A 17,619-nucleotide genomic window follows, 5' to 3' on the forward strand; every position below is an offset into this window, starting at 1 on the left:
CTCTCTCTGAACTCTTAATTTAAGATCACAGTCAAATCATTACGAATGGCATGTTTTGCCATTATATATGAAAAAATCAGCTAATATTTGCTTACTCAGTGTAGGCAAAGAGGCAGAGGCTTGGGAAGTGAGGAGAGCACACGAGGGGGTTGGACAGCTGGGAAAACAAAATCTTACTTTAAACCGAGTTTTTTTTTCTTTGTTTACCAACTTCACCACATATGTGATAATCTGCCTACATTGGAAGATGTTTTGTTTTTTTGGCTTTGAAATATTTTTAAGCAATTTAAATGTCTGAATCTAAGATGTCTACTATTATCCACCTTATGATTATGGCATTTGGATTGATTTTTGAATAGTTATTGATGTCTGGAATTTGTTCTGTACAGTCAAAGTAGTTGTTTTGCTCATGAATTATAGGATTGTGAGGCTCAAATGGACACAAGGGTTATAGTTATATTTCTTGATTTTCATGGTTTTTTGTGATTGAAAAGCATGTTTTATAGACTCAAGGGTTATACTTCTTGATTTTCTTGGTGTTTTGTGACTGAAATCTTGCTATATAGCAGAGTATGCCTATTTTTTATTGTTATTATATCTCATACTTTCATCTACTGTACCTTTTCCCTCATGAACTATAGGATTGTGAGGCCTAACTGGACACACAGGTTATACTTTTTTATTTTTATGGTGTTTTGTGAGTGAAAGCTTGCTATATAGCAGAGCATGACTACTGTTTTATTGTTATTTCATCTCATACTTTCATCTATTTTTATTTGTTTCCTTTATAACATTATGTATTTAATATTAGGGGAAAGTGATTGTGAACGGCCCCTCATATAAGCTTATATGACGTGACCGTTAAAAACATGGTGGGCCCACATTTTTGGGGTGACCCGAACCAGTTATTTGATAGGCCATGACATAGATAGGGGGTGCCCAAAAAATCAGCTTCATAGGATCATCCCCAACCCTTCGAACTGTGGAGGTGAAAGAGGGGAAAATGGGCGGGTATAAATTTGCCCACTTACCGTCCATTTTCCCCTCTTTCACCTCCACAGTACGAAGGGTTGAGCTGATCCTATGGAGCTGATTTTTTGGGCACCCCTTATCTACGTCAGGGCCAATCAAATGACCGGTTCAGATCACCCCAAAAATGTGGGCCCACCATGTTTTTAGCGGTCACCTCATATAAGCTTATATGAGGGGCCGCTCACAATCACTTTCCCCTTAATATTAATTTTCCTTTTTTCACCTATCATAGTTATCCATTTGCCTAATGGTAGATGGCATGCCCTGTTGTTTGCCTATGATTTCTTATTTGTAATTTGAATGAAAATAGAATTCCAGTTTGTAGGTTTTGGTCAATGGAGCTTATTCATATAATTATCTTTCAGATGTTAATTGTTTAGATTGGAAGTATGAAAAAGAAAGTGATGGAATCTTGAACAGGGTTTTATGTGAGGTTTTGATGTTTTGCAAGTGTCTGTTTAGGCTTGCTCATGGAATTGTTTTTCCTTTCCAGATTTTATTTGAGTGGGGCCAGAGAACTTTAGGTTCATTCTTTTAATTGAAATCTTGTGTGTTTTGTTGTGTTAAGGTACCTAAAATGGTTGATTCTTCATCACATGCTGTGGGTTTCATAGCGAAGATGTTGGTGCTACGTCCTCAGCTTTTGTCGATGAAACTGTGTCGCAATCTTGCGGCTTAACAATCAGTGACGTAGATGCAAATAGGTTAATTTTGGTTGATGGGGGTGAAGATAATGTAGTAGATGTTGACGGTGATGGGAATGACGAGGAGACTGTAGAGAATAAGCTTTTTCTTGGCCAGGTATTTGACAGTAGTAAGGATGCATATCACTGTTATAATGCGTATGGTTTGGCTAAAGGTTTTTTAGTACGAAAATCTAGTACAACCACGCCAAGGGTAACACAAGAAGTGATTTCTAGGAAATATGTATGTGACAAGGAGGGAAAGAAAGATCCAAATGACAAGCGAAGTGCTGGTAAGGAAGTAAAGGAACGTCGCATTGTCAAAGTTGGTGTTGAAGCGAGGATGGTTATAAAATTAAGAGATAAGAAGTGGTTAGTAACAACCTTTGAAGACAAACATTGCCATGAACTTACCTCTCCTCTTAGAAGATCCCTGCATCGTTCTCATAACCAACTCCATAAGACATAGACTGTTAAGAATTTGATAGATTCTTTCCATGGCATAGGGATGATGCCTGCTGGTATTGTAAAGAGTGTTAATGCAGTATCTGATAGAGACCTAGGTGTTCTCTCAGCGAACCAGGTGCAATCCCATTTGAAAGTAAAGAGGAAGAGCAATATGGGCCAAGACGCTGTCAATGTGGCCAACCATTTCCAGCAGAAACGTGCAGAAGACCCAGAATTCTTTTTTTCTATGGAGTTAGACGTAGATGGGACGATGAGGTCCATGTTCTGGGCAGATGCAAGGGCAAGGGATTCTTACATTAACTCACATTTTAAAACCATGTGAGTTAATGTTTATTTCTGCCTTTAGATGCATATAATGGAGGAGATGAGTACAAGGGAGGAGGGGGAGGAAGATGAAGAAGAAGATATTGCATCCTGATATTGCTCATTTAGCTAGGTATGTGATATTGCTCTAGTTATGTGATATTGCTCTTCTGTACCATTGTTTTAAAAAAAATCAAAATAGAGTTTTGTTTTCCTTCTCTGATTGCTACTTTGTTTTGGATTTTGAGAACCATTGATTTATGCTCAAATTTATGTTTAGTCGTTGTTTGTACTAAAAAAAATAACATATTGTTTACTCCAAAACTGATTATTAAGTTGAACAATGTAAATTTGAGTCCATTATTTGATTTCTGTTTAGTCCCTGTATGTTTTAGAATTTGAGAACCATTGATATGTACAACCTGTTGATTAGAGAGTAATAATATTTTTCCTGGTTTTTTTCTGGATGCAGGTAGTACAAGTGGCATGGAAAGGATGATGAAGCTCCAAGGCTGCTTGAGGGTTGGATTTGAAGGCTCCTTGAAGGCTATCTGAAGGCTATTTCAATGAAAATTACTCGGATTAGTGGATTAGCAAGTTGTTTTGTATACTTTAGAGTAGAGAGAATCCAATTTGTACATCTTTTGACATTCTGTAATTGAACTTTCAACAGGTTTTATGTTTTATACAGTTTGAACTCAATGAGAGTATTTTAGATATATTTGTCTACCCTGTGTTTTTGTCGAACTCAATGAGAGTATTTTAGATATATTTGTCTACCCTGTGTTTTTGTCTTTACATGCTTAGTTGACTACCCTTCAAGAGGGTATCTTAGTTTTTGAAGATATCTTGTGTAAAAGACAATGTGATTTCATTAGTAGAATAGTGAAGACAGATTATGGAGTTTCCTATGTGAAATTGATGGTGTATGTACTAGTTCAGCTGAGAAAAAATCATTGTTCCTAATTATTGACAAAATCATTCGCAGAGACAAGGTGAAAGAAGAGCCTGCTGGACTATGGTGAAGAAAAGCAATATTGAGGGACTCAATTTGATCCCATAAATCTTGCTTAGGGGCTAATGAATAGCTTGGAAAGGGTAGAGAACGGGGCAAGCAAGGAAACAACAGATTAGACTGTGATCATTCAATGCACAGACAGCTGGTGTGGAACTAGACACTCAAATGAAATTTCAAAGTTCCAAGATGCTAAATTTCAAAGCTCTCTTTTGAAAAGAAACATCGGGTGCTCCATGGTTGGTGTAATGAAGATTTTCATGGTAAATACTTTGAGTTTCTATAAGTCTCATGTACATCCATAAAAGGAGGAGCTAAACCCAATCTAACATGTATACTTCTTAAAAGTAACTATATACCTTCAATGCACCAGTTGTGTATGACAAAAGTAAGCACTCAATTCTAGACTTCTTGTCAACTTAAGTCAATTGTAGAAGGGCATGAACTATACTGGAAGACTCGATTATGCACTTAAAAAATGTTGGGTAAAGTTCCTGAGAGTAAATTACATGAAGGAAAACGCACCTTACATGAAGGAAAATATGGAAGAAACTAATGAATGGGCCCAATTTTATTATCAATGTGTGTAACGGATCAAATATCATTTGAGATTGTGCCAACCAATTACAGTTAAGATAATCTGTTCTTTCTATTTCCATTTGTTCTTTCCATGCTAATCCTGCATAATTTCTTTACACTTATCAGGACTTTTGAAGTTTGAACTCTACCATAAAGCATCACACCCAATGCTTAGACTGACTCAGCACTAAATGGTTATCTAGAAACCAATCAATGAATTTTTTTCCCCTAGAATACACAAATAATCAGTGGGTGAGACAAAGTTAAGGATCTTGGTGGATTCGAACCACCATCCTCTTGAGAAAAATTGGGGTCATGCCCTCTCTCCCAAGTGCTCTACCATTTGAGCTAAAGATCCACTTTTTGTCGACATCTTAAGTACCTTGAACCCAATTGTATCAATGAAGGGGGATTATTGTATCATTTTGAAAATCAATCCTTGAAATAGGACTTCTTTTGTTGTTTCCATCGGATGGGGGGTTTTGTCATTTTCATCACTGTATTGCTTCCCAAAGCATATATAGTCATGTTTTCAAAGACTGAGCTTATCAAGCTCGGCTGCCTGTTGGAATTTGAAGATGATGCGGTTGAGTTCTTGCTGATTTTCTGGTACTAATTCTTGACAATGAAAATTGTGGTTTCAGCAAACACATGAAAAATTCAGCAAATAATGCCAATCAACAATTTACCAAAAGCTAACCAAATCAAAACAAACCCTAGAGGGAAAAAAAAAAAAAAAAACCCTAGAGTAACAATTTGGTTTTCACAACCCAAATAATCAAATGAAAGGAGAACAATGTTGTTCGAACCCTAATAATCTGGTTTTCACAACCCAAAGAAAAAAAATCGGGTTTTCGTCCAGATTATTAGGGTTCGAACCATATGGTTTTCACAACCCAAAAAAAAAATCAAAGAAGATGGTAGGAACCCTAATATTCTGAACCATATGGTTTTCACAACCCCAAAAAGAAAAAATAAAAAAAAACCATATGGAACCCTAATAATCTGAACCATATGGTTTTCAAAACCCAAAAAAAAAAAAAAAATTATAGAAGATGGTTGGAACCTAATAATCTGAACCATATGGTTTTCACAACCCAAAAAAAGAAAAATCAAAGAAGATGATTTGATTAGGGTTCTATTAGGGTTTTCAACAATTTGCAGATTTGCGTAGAAGCAACGAACTTTACAATCTCCCACTCCACACGGCGGCAAATAATGCCAATCAACAATTTACCAAAAGCCAACCAAATCAAAACAAACCAAGGAAAAAATGAAAAAAAAACCCAACCCGAGAGGGGAAAAAATGAAAACAGAGGGAAAAAAAACAAAATAGAGTAAAGAAAGAGGGGACTGACCTTTTTGGGTTGAAGAAGAGGCAGAAACCTCGTTGGGTTTCTCGTTGAACAAAAACCCTTAGATTGGAATCTCGTTTTGGGAGAGAGAGAGAGAGACAGAGAGAGAGAGAGAGAGAGAGAGAGAGAGAGAGAGAAGCAGAGAAGAGAAGTTTAAAAAACCTTATATTCCTAGACTTCGGTTTTGAGGGGGGGCAAGAATGTCAATTTCTTTTAAAACGTAGAAAAGAGAAGGGTTCGACTGTCTTTTTTGTATTTTTGTTTTTAGCTTTGTAGCGCATGTGGGCCCACATCTTTCAGCCAATGGGAATGAATATAACATGCCACCGCAGGTAACTTTCCTGAGGTTAAGCGCAGGAACACTATTCTCTCTCTCTCTCTCTCTCTCTCTCTCTCTCTCTCTATATATATATATATATATATATATATATATAGGGAAATGTGAGCGTACTCGGTCGAGTAGATAAGCTTATCTACTCGGTCGGGTTAAAAATAGTGGGGGCCCAAATTTTTTGGGTGATCCAAACCATTCATTTGAAAGGCTCTTACCTAGATATGGTGTCCACAAGAAATCAGCCTCATAGGATCATCCTAACTGTGGACCCGCGATCCGAGACGGGCGTGGAGGACGGGCCCCCGCGCGAGTCTCTCTAGATCGTCCACGTGAAGGAGAGCCCCCCCCAAGGAACTCTCGAAAGAGTGCCCCTCACAGCATGAGCGGCGATGTAAAGTGAGATACCTCTCGATTCGGGGACTAGCCCAGATTCGAGGCGTATCTTAAACAAAGAAGAGTCGCCATCCAAGGAAGTGGGCCCTGGATCCCATGCTGTGCTCTGTTGCAACGGATAACCAGAGATATAAAATAGGGTTCGTGCCTGATGACGAATGGGGAAGGGATTAGGCGCCCCCAATTCGCCCAAGTGCTAGCACCTGGTCTCTTATGCCATTTATTATTAATTTTGAAGAGTTTTGGGCGAAAATCATGCGAAATGAGAACGAATATCTCCGAGATAACGTCTAGCTAATCATGCATGTCTCGGAGATGAATAAGAAGCACACACAAAAGAAATGAAAGATATGTCGCCTAAGAATAGCTAGGTTATGAGTGCCATGCCTAATTGGTGTCTAAGTTCTGGTGGACAAGCACATGCATGCTACAGCTAAAGGTATAGGATCTGTACATAAAAATAAGAAAACACAGCAAAACACACAACACAACACGACTCGACACATGACCCGACACGACAAACCCTAGACTCTAATGCAATACTTGACTCGGACCAGGATGGCCATCCATCCTAGCTGCACTACGTATCCCGGCCTCGGGAAGAATCAGAGCCAACGTAGTTCGGTGCCCTATTCTAAACTACGATGCCTAAAACTCTAGGACCGCTATCCTAGACTCGATCCACTAGACTCGACTGATGTTTAAAGCTTTTTGTGCGATTGCTTAAATTCAAGTGGATTGTAATTTTTAGGACTCTATATGCCCTAACTAATGCAAGTTGATTAGCCTTAAGCTAATGCAGGTGGGCCCTATATCCTATGTGTATCTAGGCTGTGCATTCTAAGGAAAACCATGGGTTGACTATATGCTTCCTAGTCTAGCCATCGGTTCGACTAAATGTCTAACCGATCGACTTGAGGCCTCCTAACTCTAGGGACACTCACACGACAGGACACACCATATCAATACAAATCAGGACCGACTCCTAACTCTAAAACACCCTAAATATCTAGGACAGACTCCTAACTCTAGGGGAAGATCTTTTTTGAAAAGGTTTTGAAGTTTTTTGTATTTTTGGAAATATTTGAAATGTTTATTTTTTAAAGGTTTGGAGATTTTTGTATTTTTCTGGATTTTTGAAAATGTTTATTTTTAAAGGTTTGAAAGCTTATGGAAGTTTTGAAGTTTTTTGTATTTTTGGGAATATTTGAAATGTTTATTTTTAAAGGTTTGGCTGGACCTGGGATGTGAACCCCAAGCTGCACTACGTACCCTGTTGAAAGGGATCAAGCCAACGTAGTTCGGACTGAATTCCTAACTACTCTGCAAATGACTCAAGATTTTTTGAGATTTTTGATTTTTAAAATGTTTTTGGATTTTGAATTGTTTTTGAGATGTTTTTGAATTTGCAAGTGTTTTTGGAATGTTTTTGTTGTTTTCAAGTGTTTTTGGAATGTTTTTGTTGTTTTCAAGTATTTTTGAAATGTTTTTGTTGTTTTTTTGACACCAGAGAATAAAATCCTATCATCATAAGGGTAGGGAGACTTCTGGAATCCCGCAAAGGTTGGACAGCATCCTATGCTTTGCGGGGGAACGAACAGGAAAATAACTCGGCAAGGGTTGGACAGCATCCTATATCTTGCAGGAGCGGGTAAAGATCACGATTTGATGAGAGGATGGACGGAATCCTAACCCCTATGATGACAGGAAAAATTCCTGGACTGACTGTAGGACTGACTCCTGTGCTGAAGACTGTTATAATTACTATTTATAATTACTATACAAGATTACTATTCAAAAATACTATTCATAATTACTATTTATAGGTACTATTCAAAACTACTATTCATAATTACTATTCATAAGTACTATTCAAAACTACTATTCATAATTACTATTCATAAGTACTATTCAAAACTACTATTCATAATTACTATTTATAAGTACTATTCAAAACTACTATTCATAGTAGGACCCGCTGATGTGGGACCCGCTGATGTGGGACCCGCTGATGTGTGTGAAATCTTCTAGGATGTTAATTGGTAAAAGTATTGGAGTTGGTTGAATGTATTTACCGAAATAGCCCAATCCCTTTTTAGTAAGACCCGCATAGAAATATGCCACTGACGTGGGTAAAGCTAAAGCAACAGTAGTATTTATATCATTCGTGGGTGCAGCTAACTCCCCATGAGGTAACTGTATGATTTTCCGAGGTAAAAGAGCACCTGACCAGTTAGAAACAAAAATAAATAGGAACATAGTTCCAATAAAAGGAACCCAAGGACCATAATCTTCTCCAATCTGAGTTTTGCTCAAGTCTCGAATGAATTCAAGTACATATTCGAAGAAATTCTGACTGTTAGTTGGAATGGTTTGTGGGTTCCGAACAGCTATAGTGGCTGAACCTAATAAGATAGCAATTACGACCCAAGAAGTGATGCCCTAGTTAGCTAGCACGCTCCCAATGGCATAGAGAGAGGAACGGAAAAGGACTGTGACGGTACGGAGCAAACGTAGGCACTCAATTCACGCCCTAGTGCACCAGTAGCAAGGAGGAGGCAAGAGGGGGAGTTTAGTTAGCTAGTAGCAACCGGGGGAGATTCTAGAGCCAGGGACCACGCAAACGGGGCAAACAGAGGCTCGGAAAGAGATAGGGACTGGTACTAAGCTAACGGGGGCAAGCAGGCAGACGGAGGAGAGTCAAGAGAGAGAGGCGCTGAAACAGATAGGGCAGGAAGTTCAAGAGCCAGAGACCAAGCAAACGGAGGAGATTCAAGAGACTAAGGATCTTCAATAGTCCTGTATGCCTATCCACTATAAGCAGGATTCCAGGCATGATTTTCCTTACGGTACGGTAACCCCATGCAACAAATCGAGCTCGAGTGTTCATGCTAGCTTTCAGAGTCGCTCTCTGCTGTGGGACCCGCCGATGTGGGACCCACTGCGGGACCCGCTGGGACCCGCTGTGGGACCCGTTGTGGGACCCGCTTGTGGGACCCGCTGTGGGACTCGCTGTGGGACCCGCGGATGTGGGACCCGCTGTGGGACCCACTGATGTGGGACCCGCGGATGTGGGACCCGCTGTGGGACCCGCTGATGTGGGACCCGCTGTGGGACCCACTGATATGGGACCCGCTGTGGGACCCACTGATATGGGACCCGCTGTAGGACCTACTGATGTGGGACCCGCTGTGGGACCCGTGTAGTGCAAAGAATGAATAATTAAAAAATAAAAAAAAATGAACTTACGCCACAAGAGATCCAGGAAGGTGTTGACAGAGTCGTGCTTGTGTGGGGCCCGCTGATGTGGGGCCCGCTGGAGGTGGGGTGGAGGAGATGGGGATGCCGGTGGAGCTCCGGTGGTTGGTTGGGAGGATGCCGGAGAAGGTGGCCGGAATCCGGTTGGGTTGCCGGAGGAGAAGACCCTTCCTCTCTCTCTCTGCAGATCTCTGTCTCTCTCTCCCTCTCTCTGCAGATCTCCCTCTCTCTCTCCCTCTCTATCTCTCTACCTCTCTCTGCAGATCTCTCTCTCTCTCTACAGATCTCTCTCTCTCTCTCCCTTTCTCTGCAGATCTCTCTCTCTCTCTACAGATCTCTCTCTCTCTCTCCCTTTCTCTGCAGATCTCTCTCTCTCTACAGATCTCTCTCTCTCTCTCTCCCTTTCTCTGCAGATCTCTCTCTGGTCCCTGTTTCGAAGTCGGTTTTTTTTTTTTATCATGGCTGATGGTGAGGTGGGAGAAGAAAAAAAAAGGGAGGGAGGGGCCCATGATGGAGATGGGTTTTGACCCTTCTCCATCTCTTCGTTCTCCTTTTTAAAAAAAAAAAACAAATCCCTTTAAAGATGTTGAAAAGGGAGGTGTGAGACGGAAAAAAAGGGAGGGAGGGGCCCATGATGGAGATGGGTTTTGACCCTTCTCCATCTCTTCGTTCTTTTTATTTTTAAAAAAAGAAAATCCTACCCCCTTTTTCTCACCCTGATTCTTTTTTTTTTTTTAATTTTTATAAGGGAAAATGATATGTTTACCGCCCTACAACCATTGCTTTGATAATTCACCCCACTACAACCCAGCTTTGATTATCGCACATACTTCGCCTGTCTTTTTCTTCATTTTTTTGCCCGATTGCCCTGAAATTTTGCCGGGGGACTCTCGAGAATACTAACAACCTCTTGGGGAGTTTGTACTCACAAATACGCACAATAAGATGCTCCAAGACTCAAACCTTCTTCTCATTTTGGGCTCAGTCCCCAGGAATTTGCGGAGATTAATTTTGGGATGTCTTGGGACTCGAAATTTGGGAATTTTATTGGATATTCAATTTTGGGGACTTTAGGGCCTTGTCAAAATGGGGTGTCTACAGATGCCCCTCTTTGGCAGAGCGTGCTTGTCGCGCGAATGTCAAAGCTGAACAGACAACACATTTTGACTGGCCCAAAATCAGAGGGTTTTTTTTTTTTTTGGATTTTTTGTTTTTTGTTTTTTTTTTTTTTTTTTTGGATTTTTGAAAATGATACTCACAAAGATAACATGGTGAAATAGCCTTTCACCGGACTCTGACTCCACAAATGCGGGTGAGATAGCCTCTCTTGAACTCGTAACTCAAAAATGGATATATGGATGAGATAGCCTCTCTTGCAAAACTTTAAAGGATTGATTTGGCTGCGAGAGAGCCGGGAAAGATATTGGTTTGGTAGCGATTGAACCAGAAGCCGAGAATTGACTTGACTGCGAATGAGTCGGAAGGTCAAAATTTGCTTGGTTGCGAGCGAACCGAAAAGCGAAGGGTTGACTTGACTGCAAAGGAGCCAAAATCAGGGATACTGGCCTAGTTGCGAATGAACTATAAAGTGAGGGATTGACTCGACTGCGAATGAGTCAGAGTCAGGGAGATTAGCTTGATTGCGAATGAATCAAGAAATCAGCAAGAAACTTGGCAGCGAATGAGCCGAAGAGTCTAAGATTTTAGCTTGGTTGCGAATGAACCAAAAGGCTGGAATTTGGTTTTAGCTGTGAATGAGTTAAGAATTGAAAGATTGACTCGACTGCGAAGGAGTCGAAGTCCGGGAGATTATCTTGATTGCGAATGAATCAAGAAATCAGCGAGAACTTTGGCAGCGAACGTGCCGAAGAGTCTAAGATTTGGACCCGATTGCGAATGAACCAAAAAGGCCGGAATGATGACTTGGTTGCGAACGAACTGAAGTCAAAGAGATTAATTTGACTGCGAATGAGTCAAGAGTTTAGAAAATAGACCTGACTGCGAATGAGTTGGAAGCCTAAGATTTTGACTTGGTTGCGAATGAACCAAAAGGTCGAAAATACGAGCTAGACTGCGAATGAGTCAAAACTCAAAGGATTGACCTGGTTGCGAATGAACCGAAAGGTCAAAGATATGCAAACCTGAATTGGGATCTGAGAAGATAGCATCTTGGCAGATGAACAGGGCGGAATGATTAGACAGTTATCATAATCAAACCTATGACCTGGTTGCGAATGAACCGAAAGGTCGAGGATATGAGCGAGACTGCGAATGAGTCAAGACTCAAAGGATTGACCTGGCTGCGAATGAACCGAAAGGTCGAAGATAAGCAAACCTGAATTGGGATCTGAGAAGATAGCATCTTGGCAGATGAACAGGGCGGAATGATTAGACAGTTATCATGATCAAACCTATGACCTGGTTGCGAATGAACCGAAAGGTCGAGGATATGAGCGAGACTGCGAATGAGTCAAAACTCAAAGGATTGACCTGGGTGCGAATGAACCGAAAGGTCGAAGATATGCAAACCTGAATTGAGATCTGAGAAGATAGCATCTTGGCAGATGAACAGGGCGGAATGATTAGACAGTTATCATGATCAAACCTATGACCTGGTTGCGAATGAACCGAAAGGTCGAGGATATGAGCGAGACTGCGAATGAGTCAAAACTCAAAGGATTGACCTGGGTGCGAATGAACCGAAAGGTCGAAGATATGCAAACCTGAATTGGGATCTGAGAAGATAGCATCTTGGCAGATGATCAGGGCGGAATGATTAGACAGTTATCATGATCAAACCTAAATTGGGATCTGGGAAGATAGCATCTTGACAGATCAACAGGGCGGAATGATTAGACAGTTATCATGATCAAACCTAAATTGGGATCTGGGAAGATAGCATCTTGACAGATCACCATGGCGGAATGATTAGACAGTTATCATGATCAAACCTAAATTGGGATCTGGGAAGATAGCATCTTGACAGATCAACACGGCGGAATGATTAGACAGCTATCATGATCAAACCTAAATTTGGATCTGGGAAGATAGCATCTTGACAGATCACCATGGCGGAATGATTAGACAGTTATCATGATCAAACCGAAATTGGGATCTGGGAAGATAGCATCTTGACAGATCAACATGGCGGAATGATTAGACAGTTATCATGATCAAACCTAAATTGGGATCTGGGAAGATAGCATCTTGACAGATCAACACGGCGGAATGATTAGACAGCTATCATGATCAAACCTAAATTGGGATCTGGGAAGATAGCATCTTGACAGATCAACACGGCGGAATGATTAGACAGCTATCATGATCAAACCTAAATTGGGATCTGGGAAGATAGCATCTTGACAGATCAACACGGCGGAATGATTAGACAGTTATCATGATCAAACCTAAATTGGGATCTGGGAAGATAGCATCTTGACAGATCACCACGGCGGAATGATTAGACAGTTATCATGATCAAACCTAAATTGGGATCTGGGAAGATAGCATCTTGACAGATCAACACGGCGGAATGATTAGACAGTTATCATGATCAAACCTAAATTGGGATCTGAGAAGACAGCATCTAGGCAGATCAACAAAGCGGTATAATTAGACAATCATCATGATCAAACCACTCTAGGAACCAAGAACACGAAACTCAAGAAGGAACAATTTTGATTCAAGAAATCGAGATTGTGATCGAGTCCATTACAAGATTGATCGTCTCTTGCCGAGAGCGTTAGGAGTGTGCGATCTCTGTTGAGAACCAGACACAGGTAACTTGCTGAGGTTTTGAGTATTGACCATTTTTTCTGAGAGAACTGAATTTTGCCGGGGATTGAAGGCTGCGCGAGCAAATTCTAGACTCCACTGAGGAAATTGATTTTCTGGGGAAGTTGACCTTTCAGAGAGTGCACTTGTCTGAGAAGTTTGAAGTTTGGCTCGAGATATACTCGTACATCTCTTATCTCAACTTACTGAAGACATTGGCACTGATTGCCTTTTGTGCTTGATATCTTTTATGACGCAAGTCATAAAAGATGCCCCTAGTATATTGTGTTTCCATGACAGGAGTTTTAAGGAGGCAGGACAATGATGGTTGAAGAAAAGATGCTTTATTTCATGAAGGCTCAAGGATGCAAAGTTCTTTTGTATGGAGAGAATAGGACAATAACCATGATGGCTGAGTCTGAAAATCCCTTCTTTCGCATTGCTCACTTTTGGAGGCTTAAGGTCTCTGGTAGGTTTGAACAAGATGTCTCCCGCCCCTTCTGATACCTAAACCAGGATTTACTCTGAATTTTCTTCGCATTTTGGATGACACGCTCCCATTCTTCCAGCATCTGACAGTTTGGACTTCGCAAGGAGAGGGAACACAAATATGAAGGAGGAACAGATTTCCAAGGACTCAATCAAAGAAGATTCTCATTGTTCCAAGGACTCGACTCGCTTTTGACTCACTCTTGGATCTGATGTGTCATTTTTTAAGGGTATGGCTTAGCCACTCTTAGAGTATTTCGAAGACCGTGTCAAGATGCACAACTCTCCTTTTTCGGTGTTTATGTCATGGTTATTATCCCTTTTGGATTGCTCGGTTTCGATGCCCTCAGTTTAGAGGAATGTTAAAGTAAGCTTGCTGGCACTACTTGGACTCCGAGATTTTACCCTGGTTGAAGACTGTTTCTCCACCTCAATGATTCACTTTTTGCTGGAAGTCATTGCCATTGACCAGATTGCCTTTTCAGGTTTTCAATCTGACGGACCGCTTGCCCTAACTTTTGCCTGGTTCGCCCTTTCGGGTTTTCAATCCAGCGGGCTCGATACCCTAACTTTTGCCTAAGCTGACTTTTCAGTTGTCAACTTAGCGGGTGAATGACCCTAAATTTTGCCTAGACCGCCCTCCCGGGTTTTCAGCCTAGCGGGTCTTCAGATTCCATCGTTTTTTTGTTCTTGACTTTGAACCTCTGCTTGTTCACCAGAAGGACTTTCTAAGTGGGCTGGGGTTCAAAACGGTTGGATATTTCTTTTGGATTTCAAAGTTTCGACTAGACTTGGATTGGCCAGGTTGCCTAAGTACCCCAACAATGGAGGATCAGGTTCGAGTGGTTCGCTGAGGTTTGGAACAGAATGATTTGGCTTTTAAGCTCAAAGGTTGAAAGGGAATAATTTGACTTTTATCCCAAAGGTTGAAAGTGAATAATTTGACTTTTATCCCAAAGGTTGAAAGGGAATAATTTGACTTTTATCCCAAAGGTTGAAAGGGAATAATTTGATTTTTATCCCAAAGGTTGACCGAACCTGAATTGATCAGGTTGCCTACGTACCCCCGAAGAGTTGGGGATCAGGTCAGACGTAGTTCGGGCCGAAATGCCCCTAATTTGCGGGTGTTTGAAAAGAATGTTTGATTTTGTTGAGGCTCGAAGGTGTTCGCAAAAGGATTTTTTTTTGAATTTGGGATTTTTGGCGTTTAAGGCTCAGGCGTCCAAGGATGGCCTTCTGATGTTTTGGCATACAAGCTTCTTGAATGGCTAAGGTTCAATGGCTTTGAACTTTTTTCCTTTCTCTTTTTTTTTTGAGGAGTCTGGCGGCATTTCCTGGCAAGACTTCATCTGCACTGTGCAAGCTAGACTGATTGAATTCCCACTTTTTCTTTGGGATCTCGCACTGATATTCGGGATTCTACGGCTCTGGGTCTTCTATGAATGCTGAAGATGATTTTGAAATTTTCAATCCATTTATCGACTCTGCTTCCTGCGATTCTGACGTTCTTGAGGAGTTGACGTGGGGCATGCTCCCTTCTCCTTTCTTCTCTGGATTCTATCTTATTTTTCTTTGTTCATTCTGATTTTTATTTTTTTGCTTGGATGTGGGGAATGCCCCTACGCCTGGAATGCTTTAACTTGAAATTCCATCGCAATGTATAGCCCAAGTATTCTTTTTGGGGTTCATGCTCTATGCTCATGACTTTGTTGTCTGAAAGTCTTCTCTCAATTTTTCATTCACTGCATTTGATGTTTGGTATTCTTCATTTGAATTTTTTTGCTTTTTTGACCTGTCTGAAGCCGAGGGTGACTCACATTGAACGATGCCAAGGCACGCTTCTGGTTTATCCTCATATGACCAAGCAACACTTCTTTGAACCCTCTAAATAGGTTTATCGATTCTTTGCGCTCTTCGGGAGATTTTGCCAATCCTTACTTCCCGAGTTTCGGATTTCGATACCACTATCCACGGTATCGATTTCATCTGCAAGTGGCTTTGCTCGACGCTCTTCCTCTCGTTTGATTATCTTTCAAATCACGAGGAGAATTTCATCGGCATCCTCGTCCGAGGAGGGTGTCTTTAGTTATTTTAAACATTAGATCCAAGAGTGAATCATAAAACATTGAAGATATTGAAATCAAACTTTATTGAATTGAAAACTTTCAAGTACATCAATAGTTCTCAACACGCCTCAGTGGGCTCTTCATCAGACTTGACAGAAAATAAAACACCGACTCTAAATGAAAAAGACTGACAAACAGGACACCCCCTTCTTCTTCTTTTTCTTTTTTTTTTGACATTGACACTATGACTCACCAACCTTCAACACAAGAGTTGGTATACACTCGATAGAAGTTAAATCTTGAAACATGACATTTGGAACACCTCACTTGAAACACGACACTTGGACGCGGACAAGGACTAGGCACTGAAGTTCAGAAGTACACGTCTTTCTCCATGATGTTGTCGGCTAGTGGTTTCGGTCCTGGTATAGGAATCTCGGAAGAGGTGGTCCCATGTAGTTCTGTCGACCTGGCCCAAACTGCCCCTGAAAACCTGCTGGTGGCATCATGCTCTCTGCCCTGACATTCTTCGGAGGCTCACATTCTGACATTTTTTCTTTCCCTTTTGATGCATCCCTCTGCTTTGATGCAGCATAAACAGAGGTGGTGGAACCGTTGAAGGGTTGAATAGGTCTAACCGGTGCATAATTCATGAAAGCACAGAGTTCAGGAAGAAGGGAAGAGTCTTCATCTATCTCGTCCTGAATTTTGTGTTTCAATGCCAGGCACTTTTCTGTTGTATGACCAATACCTCTATGGTACTCGCAATACTGATCTCTTCTCCAGTGCTTGGGGAGTGGGTTAGGAATAAGCTTCGGATCTAAAAGTGTCAAACGACCTTCGCTGACCCATTTCTTCATGATAACTTCCTGAGAACATGGTAGCTGAGCACATTCCCTCCTCAGTCTCTGACCCATCCTCTCTTCCACTGCTATGATTGGCTTCTTAAAAGGTTGACGATAGGGTTCAACATTCTGAACTTCACTGGGAACAAATACAGGCTTCGTCCCACTATGCAAATCAACATATCTGTCAAGAATTAAACTCTGAACTGATGTTTCTTCTGTCATAGTACCCATATCGGCAAACTGCTTAGGAGCTGAATCACATCCGGTAGACAGATATCGTATCTGAGTTTTCATCTCCTTCACTTCTTCAGTTAACATGGACATCTGACCAAAGAGTTTAACCATCCAGTTTTCCATTCGGATGAGGGCCGACCTTTCAAAAGATTCCTCCATTGGTCGAAAGTTTGATGGAACAGGTGGCATTTCTGAGATAGGACGAATAAGGGATGCATGATCCAATAATGGTTCATCTGTAGAGATAGCTCCTACCATCGGTAAAGGGCTAACTGATCTTTGCACTGGTTTTTTGGTAGCCCCGGGTTCTCCAACAACTACCTTACCATCCTTGATAAGTTTTAGGATCTTATGCTTCAAGGCTTGGCAACTGTTGGTTGAATGTCCATGAACTCGATGATACTCACAGAAGTCTCGTTCATAAAAGTTGCTAGGAAGAGGATTTGGAGGAGGAGAAGGTTCAGGAAGTTCAAGTTTACCCACTTCGACCAATCCTCTCAAAGCTTTTTCAAAATTCTTCGGCAATGGAGGAATCTCTTTACCTGGTTTCTGAATAGGCTTATTTCTTTTCTGAGCCACCTTCTTGAAAGGTTGACGGGAGGTCTCCACATTACTGACTTCTTCAGCTGCTACCATAGTCCTCTTTCCGTCTCTAACATCAGTTGAGGTCCTTGTCTTTAGGCCTTTAGCCAGTGCATCCTCTACTTGGATTCCCGTCTTGATGAGATAGTTGAAATCGAGAAAGTATTGGATAGCCATATGATGGTAATACGGTGGAGACAGATTTT

Source organism: Tasmannia lanceolata, unplaced genomic scaffold (assembly GCF_043159265.1).
Source record: "Tasmannia lanceolata isolate RefF3 unplaced genomic scaffold, GAP_Taslan_0.1 ptg000023l, whole genome shotgun sequence".
In the NCBI taxonomy this organism is placed as follows: domain Eukaryota; kingdom Viridiplantae; phylum Streptophyta; class Magnoliopsida; order Canellales; family Winteraceae; genus Tasmannia; species Tasmannia lanceolata.